Below are 13,722 nucleotides of genomic sequence, written 5' to 3' on the forward strand. Positions count from 1 at the left end.
TCGAGGACCCAACTGAACCGACGGGCTACCATCCATTCAAGTAACTTGCAAACAACGTTTGTCAGACTAATTGGTCGATAGCTGTCCACAAACAGGGGTTCTTACCAGGCTTAAGGACAGGAACCACGATGCTATCTCTCCATTGAGAAGGGAAGTCACTCTGAAGCCAAATACAGTTAAACAACTGGAGAAGATGTTGCTGCTGCGGAGCACTGGGATGTTGAAGCAGTTGCTTATGAATGGAGTCTGGGCCAGCGGCCGTATCATGAGAAGAAGAAAGTACAGAAAGAAGTTCCCATTCAGTAAAAGGTTCATTGTAAGATTATGACTGACAAGGGGTAAAACATAAGGCAGAAGCTTTGGCCTGCTGTTTTTTCTGATGAAGGAAAGCAGCCGGATAGGAGGCTGATGCTGATGCTGTTGCAAAATGGGTCGCAAGATGTTCCGTGAGAAACAATGGGTCCGTGCAAAGGCCATGCGGGAGGTGAAGGCCTGGGAGGGTAGACTGCCGATGGCAACCTTGGAGAGACAAAAGTGTAGCGCATACCCATAACATAGGGAGAGTAGAACCGAGGGAAGAAAGAAACATCCGTTTGCTCTGTTTGATTAAATAACGATCTTTAGCGCGAAGGCGTTTAAAGGTAATAAGGTTGGCAACTGATGGGTGCCTCTTAAGGTGTTGCAAAGCTCGACGGCGATCACGGATGGCAATGGCAATGGCCGTACTCCACCACGGGACTTGCCGGCGGCGAAATGGTCCAAATGAGCGCGGGATACCGAGACTAGCAGCGCGAACAATCGGGTCAGACACGTCACGTAGAACGTCATCAATACAACCCGACAAATAGGGAGAAAAAACGACCTGTGCAGTATATAGAGGCCAATCGGCGCGTTGGAAAGACCAATGAGGTAACCTGTCAATTGGGGAGCGGGAAAGCAGCGAGAGAATCGACAGGAAATGATCACTATCACAAAGGTCGTCGTCTGGCGACCAGTGTAATGAATGGAGGAGGGAGGGAGTGGAAAGAGAAAGGTCAATGGCAGAAAAGGTACCATGACCGGCACTGAAATGAGTAGGGGGCCATCATTAAGAAAGCACAAGGTGTGGTCTGCAAGAAACTAGTCTATGAGAAGACCCCCATTAGATGGAAATGCGCTGCCACACAAGGGATGATGAGCATTAAAGTCCCAAAAGAAGGAGGAAGGGAGGAGGAAGTTGCTTAATAAGGGCAGTGACGACAGCAGGTGTAAGAGTCCTGTCAGGATGGAGATAAAGATTGCAAACCGTGAGCTCAGAGTCCAGGTGGACTCTAACAGCAACCGCTTCCAATGTAGTTTGAAGAGGAATCCACATGCTAGAAATGTCCATACGGACCAAAGTACCAACGCCACCAGAGGCCTGCAGGGGGCCAACCCAACTGCGACAGAAAGCATGGAACCCACGGAGGGTCGGTGAGTGATCAGTAAAATGAGATTCCTGTAGAACCACACAAGCTGCAGAGTAAAACGAAATAAGGGATTTCAACTCCGGAAGGTGACAGTAATGTCCATTACAATTCCATTGGATAATCACAGGATGATGATTCAAATGGGGGGTGAACAGGCTAAAGTCAGTCATGCTGCCAGGTCACCACCTGTCACCGACAAGGAGGGGGCGACATCCATGAACAAGTCAGAATCAGGTTGCGAAGGTGAGGACCTCCGGCGACACCAGAGGCTCCTTCTCCCAGGACTTGTGTTTCATTTTCTTTTCTGTTAGAGATCGAGGAGGGCTGTACGGCAAAAACGAACCAGCTGCAGCAAGATCTGGGACAGAAAGAGATCAGGCGACCTGGGGGCCCACAGACCATGTTTCTCATGGTCATCGTGTGACAGCAGACCTTTGGCCTGGAAGGTGCTGGGAAGGGAGATCCCGGGAGAGGTTCCCTTGACCAGCAGAAGCTGAAGAAGTGGGACACTTCTCCGGCTGGGGAGAGGGAGAGTCGCCCAGTGGGGAGGGTGTGGGAACCGCAGGGTAGAGGGGTGGAGACGGGTTCGAGACTGGGGTAAGGAAGGTGGAGGAAGGGCTGAAGATGTAACTAAAGCATAGCTAGACGTCATGGACACAGGATGAAGACTTGCATACTTATTACGAGCCTCAGTGTAGATTAGACGATCAAGGGACTTATACTCCTGTAACTTCTTTTCCTTCTTATAAACTGGGCAATCCGGTGAACGTGGAGAATGATCGCCATGACAGTTAACACACACAGGAGGGGGAACACAGAAACTCCCCTCATGGAGTCAAGGTCCACAGTCACCACAGAGAGGGGCCTGCGAACAGAGGGAAGACATGTGTCCAAAACACAAGCACTTCAAACGTCTCATAGGTGGTGGGATGTACGGCTTCACATCACACCAATAAACCATAATCTTGACCTTCTCAGGGAGGGTATCCCCTTCAAAGGCCAGGATAAAGGCACCAGTATCAATGTGATTGTCCTTCGGATCCTTCTGAACATTCCGAACAAAGTGAACACACTGCCATCCAAGACTGTCCCAAAGTTCCTCATCGGTTTGAAGGATTAGGTGATTGTGAACAATTACACCTTGAACCATAGTCAAAGACTGGTGGGGGTGATGGACACAGGAATTGTGCCAAGATGGTTACAGGCACAAAGGGCCGCAGACTGGGCAGCTGAGGCACTTTTGATCAACAACAAACCTGACTGCATCTTACTCAGAGAGCCCACTTCACCAAACTTGTCTTCAATGTGTTCCACAAAAAATAAAGGTTTGTTATTGGAAAAAGTAGCCCCTTCAGTCCTGGTGCAAACCAGATAGCAGGGGAAAGATATTGCCCCTACCCAACGAGCATGACCCTCCTCCCAGGGGGTAGCCATGGAAGGCCAAAGGGGCAGAAGAAGCAGCACTAAAAGAATCATTTCCATGCAAAGAGACGGCCGCAGAAGGACGGCCAGAGTTCTGGACCCATATGCGTTTCATTTGCATATCGTACACCCTGATACCACCCACTCTGATCAGGGGCTCTTCCCATGGGTACCACCCAGCCACAGCAAGGGCCATCTGGCACGGTGGCCATTGCCGGGAGTACAGATGCTCCAGGACAACAACCAACCACTCCTAGGCTTACATGAGGAGGTCACAGCTCAGGTATCAGAAGTGTGATCCCTGTGTTTTCAGGGGGCTCAACCAAAAGGGTACATAGTGACCCAACCACACAGGCTGGTTACCGTGCTGGCTATGCACCCTGGCATCAGACAACGACATGAAGGAAAAGGTGGAAGGAACTAGGAGGGCACACGTTGGAGACACTATATAAGGTGCTCTTCCCCAAATGGCTCACACTACAGAATAGAAATTTAGTAATGGAGGTCAAACCCCAGAGGAGAACCAGAGAATGTCAAAACCAAATTGCAAAGCCAACATAACCAGGAGGATAGCGGGGCCAACATCAACAAGGACACCAAGAGAGTGAGAGAAGAGGGCGAAGGGGAAGGGGCAAGGACAGGAAACGAGGGGAAGGGCAAGGAAATGCCGCCCGGGAAAGAATTAAGGCTTCAATAGCTCGGGGCCCCGTGCTCGCCACACACGAACTTCGAAAGGACCGTGAGCTCCCTGGGGGAACGAATATTTGTGCTGGACCAGGATTCGAAGCCGGATTTCCTGCTTGTCGCAGTCGCCTTAACAACTTCCGCTATGCCAGTATGCTTCTGGGACCGAACTAAACTTCCAAATGTCTCACTGTCTACGACCCCATCGCCTGCACACAAGTTTACTTGGAGTCCCACCATGAGGTTTCATGGAGACAAACATATTTAATGTCAGAATTACGACCATCATTTTGCCCGTAGAGGCTTATAATACGTATTTACATGTGTTATTGGTAGGTCACATCTTCATACCTATTGCAGCTAATGTCAGAAAAGAATTCGCAATTGCGAATACATTTCATAAATTTAGCTAATTTTCAAATAATACCTCATTTGTGACTCTTACGCATCTGAAATCATCTTTCCGGAACGAATTTTCACACTGCAGTGGACTTGTTCTATCACGATGTGAAGGTTGTTACAAAAAACCATTCCATGTTATGAGAAGTGGTAGCATGGACCAAAATAAGACAAAAATGTCCAGTAAACATGGGCCCTGCAATGGGTACCTCACGAACTATGAGCACCTGCTCGGGCGGCCGAGGTGGCCGAGCGGTTCTAGGCGCTACAGCCTGGAACCGCGCGACCGCTACGGTCGCAGGTTCGAATACTCCCTCGGGCATGGGTGTGTGTGATGTCCTTAGGTTAGTTAGGTTGAAGTAGTTCTAAGTTCTAGGGGACTGATGACTCAGAAGTTAAGTCCCATAGTGTTCAGAGCCATGTGAACCATTTGAACCAAGCACCTGCTCATCTTCGCTATGGTGTAAACACACTCTTCTGTTGAGCAAGAGTTCGTAGCTCTTAGGTATTCTTTAGTAAACTTTTTTTCTTGTTTTGCTTCATACTACAACCTGTCAAAGTATGGATTACTTTTTTAACACCCTGTGTATGAAAGTAGTCTGCAGAAATTCAGCGGAACTGTTTCTCTGGGAGTTGTACACCTTGTTACTGACATGATCACAAGAATCTTGAGCCGTTTCTAGAGCGTACTACCGAAACTGATAGCTCTATTACGATTGTGAGAACTGGGGCAGAGCAGTCGCCTATTTTACTGCGATGTAGGCCATGCTGAACGAATGAGAATTTCGTCAAGAAATTATGTTTTCATCTACTTAATGATGATTATTCCTCCATGAACGTCTACCTTATCTAGAGATACGAGTGAGGAAAGTAGAAATAAGATTTCAAAGTGGTTAGCATGGCGAATTTTCATAGCCAAATGACGAGTGGGAAAATGGACAAATGGAGTATCAAATTGACCAGCACGAAGTCTAGAGTTGAAAAAAAAAAATTCTTCAAGTAATCATGATACTTAAGGAAAAAATAGTTAGTGATCTGAGGGAAAAATGAGGTATTTCACGAACAGTTGCTTCTGTGTATATGAAGTGTCAAAAAACATCAAATCACAGTACAAATTGAAACTTATCTGGTTTCTCTTGAACTGTATAGGCTACTCTCAGTAATTATGGAGTAGCAATAAATATCCAAATATATTATATTTCATCTGTACTGAAAAAAATTGAAAATGAGAAGAAATTTTGGAAAAAAAAGACAAATGTTAAATGATTTGTGTGTTGCATTTTATTTTCATATGGGACATATGTTATCAATTTCTTGATATAAAGTGCCCACTTTCATCCATTGCTGAATGTGTAGATGTATATCTATCAAATTTGTTAACAAACAAGTAATTTTTTAACATTTAGGTACCTGTAGGTAGTTGCATAGCTCTGACTCGTAATTGAGTTAATGTCAATAATGTGATGAAAAAATTTAAATTTGAATGTGAACTCGTCAGAAATGTCAGAGACCACAAATCTGTCTTCGCAAATTGTTCTGATTGTACAAGGTTTTTGCCTCCTCTAAAAAGGAGCTAACGAATGATCCTAGTGTTGAATTAATTTATCAACCAGCACTAGCAGTGCTCTGTTGTGAGAACAGAAACTCAATGAACAAGCATTTTGGCAGCAGATGGTCCACTGAAGAGTTCTGCTACCAGAGCTGCGAGGGGAGAGGCAAATTCGACGGCCAAGGTCTACCAAGTTTGGAAACTGAAAGTTAATTCGTCGCTAAAAAGAAAGAGCTGTTTTCAAATTTTACCCGCTATTATCGATCAGTTCAAAAGTCTTAAGTGCATAACACAGAGGTCTGGTTGTAGTCAATGTGTATACATATATAGGCTCTACCTATCGCATATTTGTTCAAATGGTTCAAATGGCTCTGAGCACTATGGGACTCAACTGCTGAGGTCATTAGTCCCCTAGAACTTAGAACTAGTTAAACCTAACTAACCTAAGGACATCACAAACATCCATGCCCGAGGCAGGATTCGAACCTGCGACCGTAGCGGTCTTACGGTTCTAGACTGCAGCGCCTTTAACCGCACGGCCACTTCGGCCGGCTATCGCATATTTGTACTCAGCATATTGTTATAACACAAAATGTCTAAAATAGTATGAAAGGCAGCTTTCTTCCTAGTTTTCTTGTGGAATTCTTCCCCCCCCCCCCCCCCACCAATAAGAAACAAATAGGAATGAAGGAAAACTTATATTTTTGCATTATTAGTTTTTTTTATTATCATCGATTACTAGGATTGAATAGCAAAGAATTTCAGATTCCTGATATAAAAGTGCCGATGTCTAAATGGTTATTGAACTATCTATAGTGCGTAAAAATTTCACACTTCCAGTTTTAAGCAATTCTTAATTTGCTTCAACAAATGTAAATGTCATGTCACCGCTGAGACTAATAACGAGTTATAAAACTGAAAAAATAGCACAATCGTTCCGTTGATGTACAAATGCTATGTGAGAAATGTGGATGGTTTTGTCGCTATAGTGCTCTTTATTTCATAACTGGAACCCAATTTCGAACTATTTAAAGATCCGACGTGAGGCACGTTTGTTTTATTTCGCTTCATGAGGACGATGATGATTCCGCAGAACAACAGGTGTGAGGTTGGCAGCGTGCACGAGTGTTATTGTTTACATGCTTCTGCAGACGACATTTCGTCGCATGAGAATCAAGATTTGTGAGTGAAGGAAATTTCAGATTGGTGATATGCACCATTTGTAACAGAAATGTATTTATACAGCTAAAATAAGATCTTCGCCTTGATTTACAGTATCGAATATCAAATATTTCAGCTAATGTCGGAGTCGTGCAATACTGTTTGGATATTCACCGGCTACTGGTGTAGGAAACAAACAAAATTCAGTATACTGATACATTTGTGTGAAATAACGGTAGTAATGTTTTTGAAGCATAGTTGCTAAAACTGAAGTATCGGAGAACTTGTTCAAAGCGTAATGCGTACTGCAAAAAAAGGCAAATTAATTTTTTTTGCGTAAGCATTGATCAGTGTTTGATAATAAGTTATTGTTATCGCAAAGTGCTTAAAGTATGTAGTACTTAGTCTGGTAGTAACGTACAGCTTCGTTTATTCTTGGTCTTGAGGACCCGTTTAGGACTGCTGTTTTTCCTGTAATTCCTGAACTGCTATTGGCTATCGTTAGGCTGATTAATTTTCTACAGCTACACTCTACAAACCGCATGGCAGAGGGTATGTCTCATTGTGCCAGGACGTCGTTCCATCCACATATGGATCGCGTGAAGAAAGATTTTTTAAATGCATATGAGCGTGCTGTCATTAGTGTACTCTTGTCTTTGCGATCCCTATAGGAGCGACACGTAGGGAACAAATATGTTCCGAGGAACATCACTTGCAGCTGGTCCTAGAAACTTTGTAAGTATTAAGAAACTACCTACATATGTTCTCACGGGATAGTTTGCGTTTGTATGTAAGCACCTGCTAGTTCAATCGATGTAAGATATTTATTTCTTCAGAATTCTAAAGGATTCTCATGGGAATAAATTAACAACACAACAGAAATTGGTATTTTGAGTGAAGCATTCCTATTGGAGATGACTAGTGAATGGCTAGTGCGTGGCTGCATTCCTGGATTTGGGCTATGGTGACAGGCTGCTCTGCACCATAGGCCGAGATCTAGGTTTGTTTGGAAGGTGACAGTTTTTTTGCACTATTAATTTGTCCAAGTGTTTTGTCCGTTTTTTTTCCGTCATCAGTTCGTCGTGCTTTTGTGTGTGTTTCTGTGTCATGGTCATTGTATGATCAACAGCAGTTCTGCCTTACTTTCTACGTATTGATAATTTACGTACACTTTTTGTACATATTGTATTGTGTATATTGCTTAATTAAAATTTTGACTTGAGTAATATTTTAGTGGCAATATTTTCCTGTTATTAAAAATCTGGTTAATGTTTTTCATCTCATGTTATTCATTTGCCATGGTTCACATCATTTTGTGATGTGTGAATTCTCCATTGACATTTTTGCTGTTTTTCTAAATCTGGCAACAAAAAAGGTTTTTTTCACTGAGTAGGATGGACATCATCTTGGGGGGAATAATAATTGTATTGGTTAGTTGGACAGTTGAAGACCTATCTCATTATAACATTAAGATGAAGTAGCTAATTTCAAAAGAGAGAACACTTTTTTGCCTGTTTCACAAGAATCTGTGCAACATAGAAAAATGAGTTTTTTGTGTAATTATTAACAGTGTGTCACTAACAATGCACAATCAGATCATTTAAAGTATTAAACAACCTTTGGTATGAATAAAATCTTTCTTTAGTGAGAGCTAGTAATATCTTATTAACAATGTGATGTCATTCTTACCTGGTGTATAGTAAGCACTAGTTTATTTTAGCACATGTTTTGCGTTGGAGGCAGTCACTGTTTGGCAGATTTGTAAGGATTATTATACACCTAAAAAGCTATACTCTTAGAACTTGATGCTTTTTACAAGTCCAGTGTCCACTGACAGCGGGATGCCGTGACATTGGTGTTACAAACATAAGCAGCAATTTAAAAATGCAGAACTGTCCTATTGAAAATAGCTCAGTCATAAACAGTAAGCTTAGTAAAGCTATTCTCTTTATGGGCATATATCTTGGGCTTACCACTTAGCGTATGTGTATCAAATGTAACCTTGATCATGTTCACTATTTTAAAGAAATATGTGTTGACTTCGGACGAAGACTGTGTTACAGTGGTGGTTATCACTGATGGTCAGACTCCAACAGTCAGTAATATGTTGGACATTTATATGCCTATTAACTGCCCCACTACTAGCTGTAAGTGGATAGCAATCCCTTTGTTGTGAAATGTTAATCCTGCTGATATCACCCATCTACTCTGACTTATGAAATCAAAATGTTGAATATAAACTATTCATCAAAATTCAGTATGTGTAATATACCCACCATAACAAGAATGGCTATTGTATCTCTGTACAAAAGACATCACATCCCAATTCATCTTTATTTCACAGATCTGAGCCAATGTGTGGTTGATAGGTCAAATTCTTCCTTTTACTGAATTGTTAGTTACTTCAGGTTTCTTGAAACAGCAAAGTTCTCACTCCAAGGAAATGACCAGTAGCCACAAATAATACTGAGTGCTATGCACAGTAAATTTATGCTTGTGTGAATTCCAGCACCAATATTCTTTGTTACATTTTGGGAAATTTTATTATCTTTCTTTAGAGAGTATATAATGTTGAAAGACAGCGTTGTCAAACAATAATTGAACGTCTTAAAAGCACATATTACAGAGCTGTGTAGGAAGGGCTGCTTCTAGATCTGCGCAAAGACCTATGGTGAAGATAAGTAAGAAACTTGTTGAAATATCACTCCAAAATGAATATATTACTCACCTGGTTTCAAGAGAAGGATTCATCAGTGCAACTAGGCGAGAACGCCTGTATTCACTCTCCTTTTAGGGTCACATTATGTTAGGCTCAGACAGAATATTGTGACTTAACAATAGTCAACTGTTAATGCCGTCTATGGAATTACTTTTTAAAAACTTGTTTCATCTGTACATGTATGCTTCAGTTTGTTTCATGTCTTTCACAATGGAAGACAGGCAATTACTGAATAATAATTTTCAGTGGGAAACTGTACTAAACCAGTGACAAGGTTAAGAGAACAAAAAACTTATAATTTGTATTAGGTTGTGTTTGCAACCACAATAGATATTATGTTAGGATTTAGATATTTTGTTATGGTGATCACCCAGTGAGAAAAAGAAATATGATGAATTCCCAGAGCATAAGGAAGCAGCAAAATGTAATTTTGCTTCGGACGTTATTTAGTGATCAACTTCTTGTAAAATTAATTGCAAAAATTCTTGTAGACCATAATATGCTAGAAAGTATCAAAGCAATAAATAGATATTTCATTGTTATTGTCCTCGTGTAACACCCAAAGTAAGGTGGCTTGGGTGGGGGCCAAAGGGGGGGGGGGGGGGGAGGTTGCATGGAGGAGGATGCTAGTTCAAACTCCCTCAAGCCATCTAGGTCTAGGTTTTCCAGGATTTCTCTAAGTAACTTAATATGGATTCCAGGATAGTTCTTATGAAAGGGCATGACTGTTTTGCTTCTCCATGCTTTTCCAATTCTAACTTGTGTCCAACTCTAATGAACATGTTTCTGTCAGAATGGAAACCATAATCTTCTTTCCTTTCTGGTGTAACACTGTCATAATAAATTTTTCATTTTGACTAGTGGACAGTCTATGAAGAATTGGGTAACTGTTATATTTTCCTAGAAGTATTGGCAGTTTCTTTGAAAACTTTTCCTCAACATAGTCAAAAGTATTATATTTGATGAGTAACCATCATGAATAATCAAGGAGAATGAGGAATTAATGATTATAGATGTAGTACGATAAAACTGTTAGAAACATTATTGCAGAGATCTGAAGGGTATGTGGCTACATGAATTTTTGTATAAAAGTAATATAACATATCATCAGAAAAGTCACTACTATAAGAAATGAGAATCAGCAATGAGCCACTTACACTTTCAGAATATTTCCCTGAAGTTAGTTAAAACAGATTGTAGCTTGCAGAAAGCAAATGTAGAATCAATCTCCTGAGTAGAGTTGTATCAAAGCTCAGTCCTGTGTCGTTATGGAAAATGCTTTACCAACTGAACCATTTGTTTTTACCTTGCAGTTTATTCCACATCTTCTACCTGCTGTTTCTCTCCTGCATGCAGTGGAAGAGCTACTGACTCCATACATGCACTTTAACCACTCTATATAAGGTAAGTTGTTGCAGAAATACCATTAGAATACAGAGAGCCAGTGTGACTCTTAAATTACATCAAAGTTTTGACAAGTGAGACCTTCAGGAAAAAAATACCAATCTGACCAACTATGAAATGTGGAGACATACTATTTTCATTAATACAAATGATCTGAAGATGGCCATTTAATTTCACTGAATCTAGTAATCATTGATTATATTTATGTGACCTGGTCAAATAGACTTCTGTAATAAGGAGAACAGTTGTGTTTAGATTCTGAGATCACCTCCAATGCAGTTGATAGTATGAAGTAATCATCATAATGTCCACAGAGCATGGACTTTGCCATGATGGGGTGGTGTATGCATGTCAGTGATACAGGTAACCCAATGGTGGGTACACCCACATTAGAGGATTTATGTGGAGAGGCCAGACTAACACATGGTTCCTGAAGAAGAAGAAGAAGAAGAAGAAGAAGCAACAGACTTAAGTAGTTGCAGAGGCAATAGTCTGATTGACTGATCTCCTTAGCAACATGGCCTTCCTTTTTTCGTACAGCAGGCAGCTGAAAGCAAGAACGAACTACAGTCGTTATACTCCCCAAGGACTTGAAGTGCCACTGTTCAGTTTAATGATGCTGTCATCTTCTTGTACAAAATTCTGGAGGTACAAAAAATTCTCCATGAGGATCTCCAGCTGGGACCTTTTCAGAAAGATACCACCTACCCGCATGAGCCATGGACCTTGCCGTTGGTGGGGAGGATTGCATGCCTCAGAGATACAGATGGCCATACCGTAGTTGCAACCACAACGGAGGGGTATCTGTTGAGAGGCCAGACAAACGTGTGGTTCCTGAAGAGGGGCAGCAGCCTTTTCAGTAGTTGCAGGGGCAACAGTCTGGATAATTGACTGATCTGGCCTTGCAACACTAACCAAAACGGCCTTGCTGTGCTGGTACTGTGAACGGCTGAAAGCAAGGGGAAACTACAGCCATAATTTTTCCCGAGGACATGCAGCTTTACTGTAGAGAGCTCCATCAAACCAGTCTCAGGACTGAAGACGACAACAACAACAACAACAACAACGTCATCATCACCAGAGAACTGCCAACCTTTGGGTCATAGCATGGAATGTTGCATTCCTTAATTGGGCAGATAATTTAGGGAACTTGGATACAGAAATACAGAGGATGAAGTTGTAGGGGCAGTTCATGAAATGTGGCTGTAAAAAGAACAGAATTTGTCATGAGCTGAGTACAGGGTTGTCAATGCAAAATCAAATAGCGGTAACACGAGTAGGTCGCATAATGGTTAAGAAAACAGCAATGTGAGTGAAATACTGTGACTAAATTATTGCATCCTACATCCACTTGACATCCAGTCAATCCTGATCCTTTATTTTAATCAACTTTATCCCCAGTTCAAATTAGTACCTTTTCATTAGTTATTCTAGCATTCTTCTGTAGCATCACAGACCAAAAGCTTCTTCAGGACTGCAGTGCTCATTGCTCACATTTCACTTCCGTATGAGATTGTACTCCAGACAAATACTTTCAGAAAAGACTTCTTAACACTTATAGTTATATTACATGTTAAAACATTTGCCTTTTACAGAAACTCTTTTTCTGCTATTGCCAGTCTGCATTTTGTATCCTCTATGCATTAGCCATTATCAGTTATCACACTGCTAGATAGCATATCTCACGTACCACTTTTAATGTCTGTTTCCTGATTTAATTCATTCAGCATTGACTGATTTAATTCGGTTGCATTCCATTATCCTTGTTTTACTTTTGTTACCATTTCCCATATAACCTCTCTAAGCCGACGGGAGGCCCTCGTCACATGACATTATTATTATTATTATTGTTATTGTTATTATTATTATTATTATTACTATCCATTCTATTAAGATTAGGTCAGATTCAGTTTCTATAGACCCAAAAATGTGATGATTCTCATGGGTGTGGAACATGTCAGAAAGTATAACATAAAAATATAAAACATTTGAATATAATACTTAGTACCTTGATCATTTCTCAGTAGATTGTCAAAAGAGGTGAATACATTATGGTAAAATGGAACAGTTAATATTTACAGAATTAATACACTGTCAGAATGAAACATTGTTATGCACTTTTAGTGAATTTATCATATACAAAATACTTAATCTTGGCTGCTGTGACCAAGTGCTGTCAGAACTGTAATATAACAGACATTTTTACTTAATCTGGTCTAACAGTCCTTGTTAAGATATTTATCTAAAGAGTAGAAGGAGTTGCCTATCAAAAAGCCTTTCAAAATCTGTTTAAACCATGCTTAACCTGAAACCGAGTTTTTAATGGTTTAAACTGATACTGTAGTCCTTTGCCATTGTGGAGAGAATTACAATATCATTGCTGAATCTTAAAAGATTTTATTTATTTTATTCAATCTGTAATTAACTCTCTTAGTTTTTTTTCTTTGGTTGCTCAACATACAATTCAAATAAACTGGGGGACAGGTTACAGTGCTGTCCCATGCCCATCTGAACTACTCTTCCCACACTCCCCCTCCCACCCCCTTCCCATTCATGTGCTGTGACACTGATTCGAGCCTATCTTGTGTACAACTTGTAGATAACCTTTCACCCACACTTGTGTTTATTCCTCAACATTGTTAAAATCTTTCTCTCAATCTACAAATGCTAAAATGTAGGTTTGCTGTTCTTAAATCCATCTTCTAAAATAAGTTGTAAGGTCAGTATTACCTTGCATGTACTTACTTTTCTCTTGACACCAAACTGAACTCATCCAAGGTTGGCATCTGCCAATCTTGCCATTCTTCACTAGATAATTTGAATTAGTATTTTCCAACTATGATTTATTAAGCTCATGATTTGCTAATGCATATACACTCCTGACTTGTTTGGTACCGGGATTATTACATTTTTCTCAAAGTTTGAGTGCATGTTGC

The 13,722-nt window shown here is 40.9% G+C and overlaps 1 protein-coding gene across 3 annotated transcripts in view; it reads left to right on the plus strand.

Annotated features, from left to right (window-relative positions):
• LOC126484094 (UDP-glycosyltransferase UGT5-like) overlaps positions 1-13,722 on the plus strand; it is a 168,306-nt gene that overhangs the window by 37,458 nt on the left and 117,126 nt on the right. Inside the window, exons 1-2 of one of the 3 annotated variants that reach the window (XM_050107467.1) lie at positions 6,617-6,684; positions 10,696-10,786. The gene's annotated coding sequence lies outside the window, so the exon portion shown is untranslated. Of the gene's footprint in view, positions 1-6,616; positions 6,685-6,757; positions 7,399-10,695; positions 10,787-13,722 lie in introns of those variants that run through there. The other 2 variants (XM_050107466.1, XM_050107468.1) reach the window with 2 other exon arrangements.

Source organism: Schistocerca serialis, chromosome 6 (assembly GCF_023864345.2).
Source record: "Schistocerca serialis cubense isolate TAMUIC-IGC-003099 chromosome 6, iqSchSeri2.2, whole genome shotgun sequence".
In the NCBI taxonomy this organism is placed as follows: Eukaryota; Metazoa; Arthropoda; class Insecta; order Orthoptera; family Acrididae; genus Schistocerca; species Schistocerca serialis.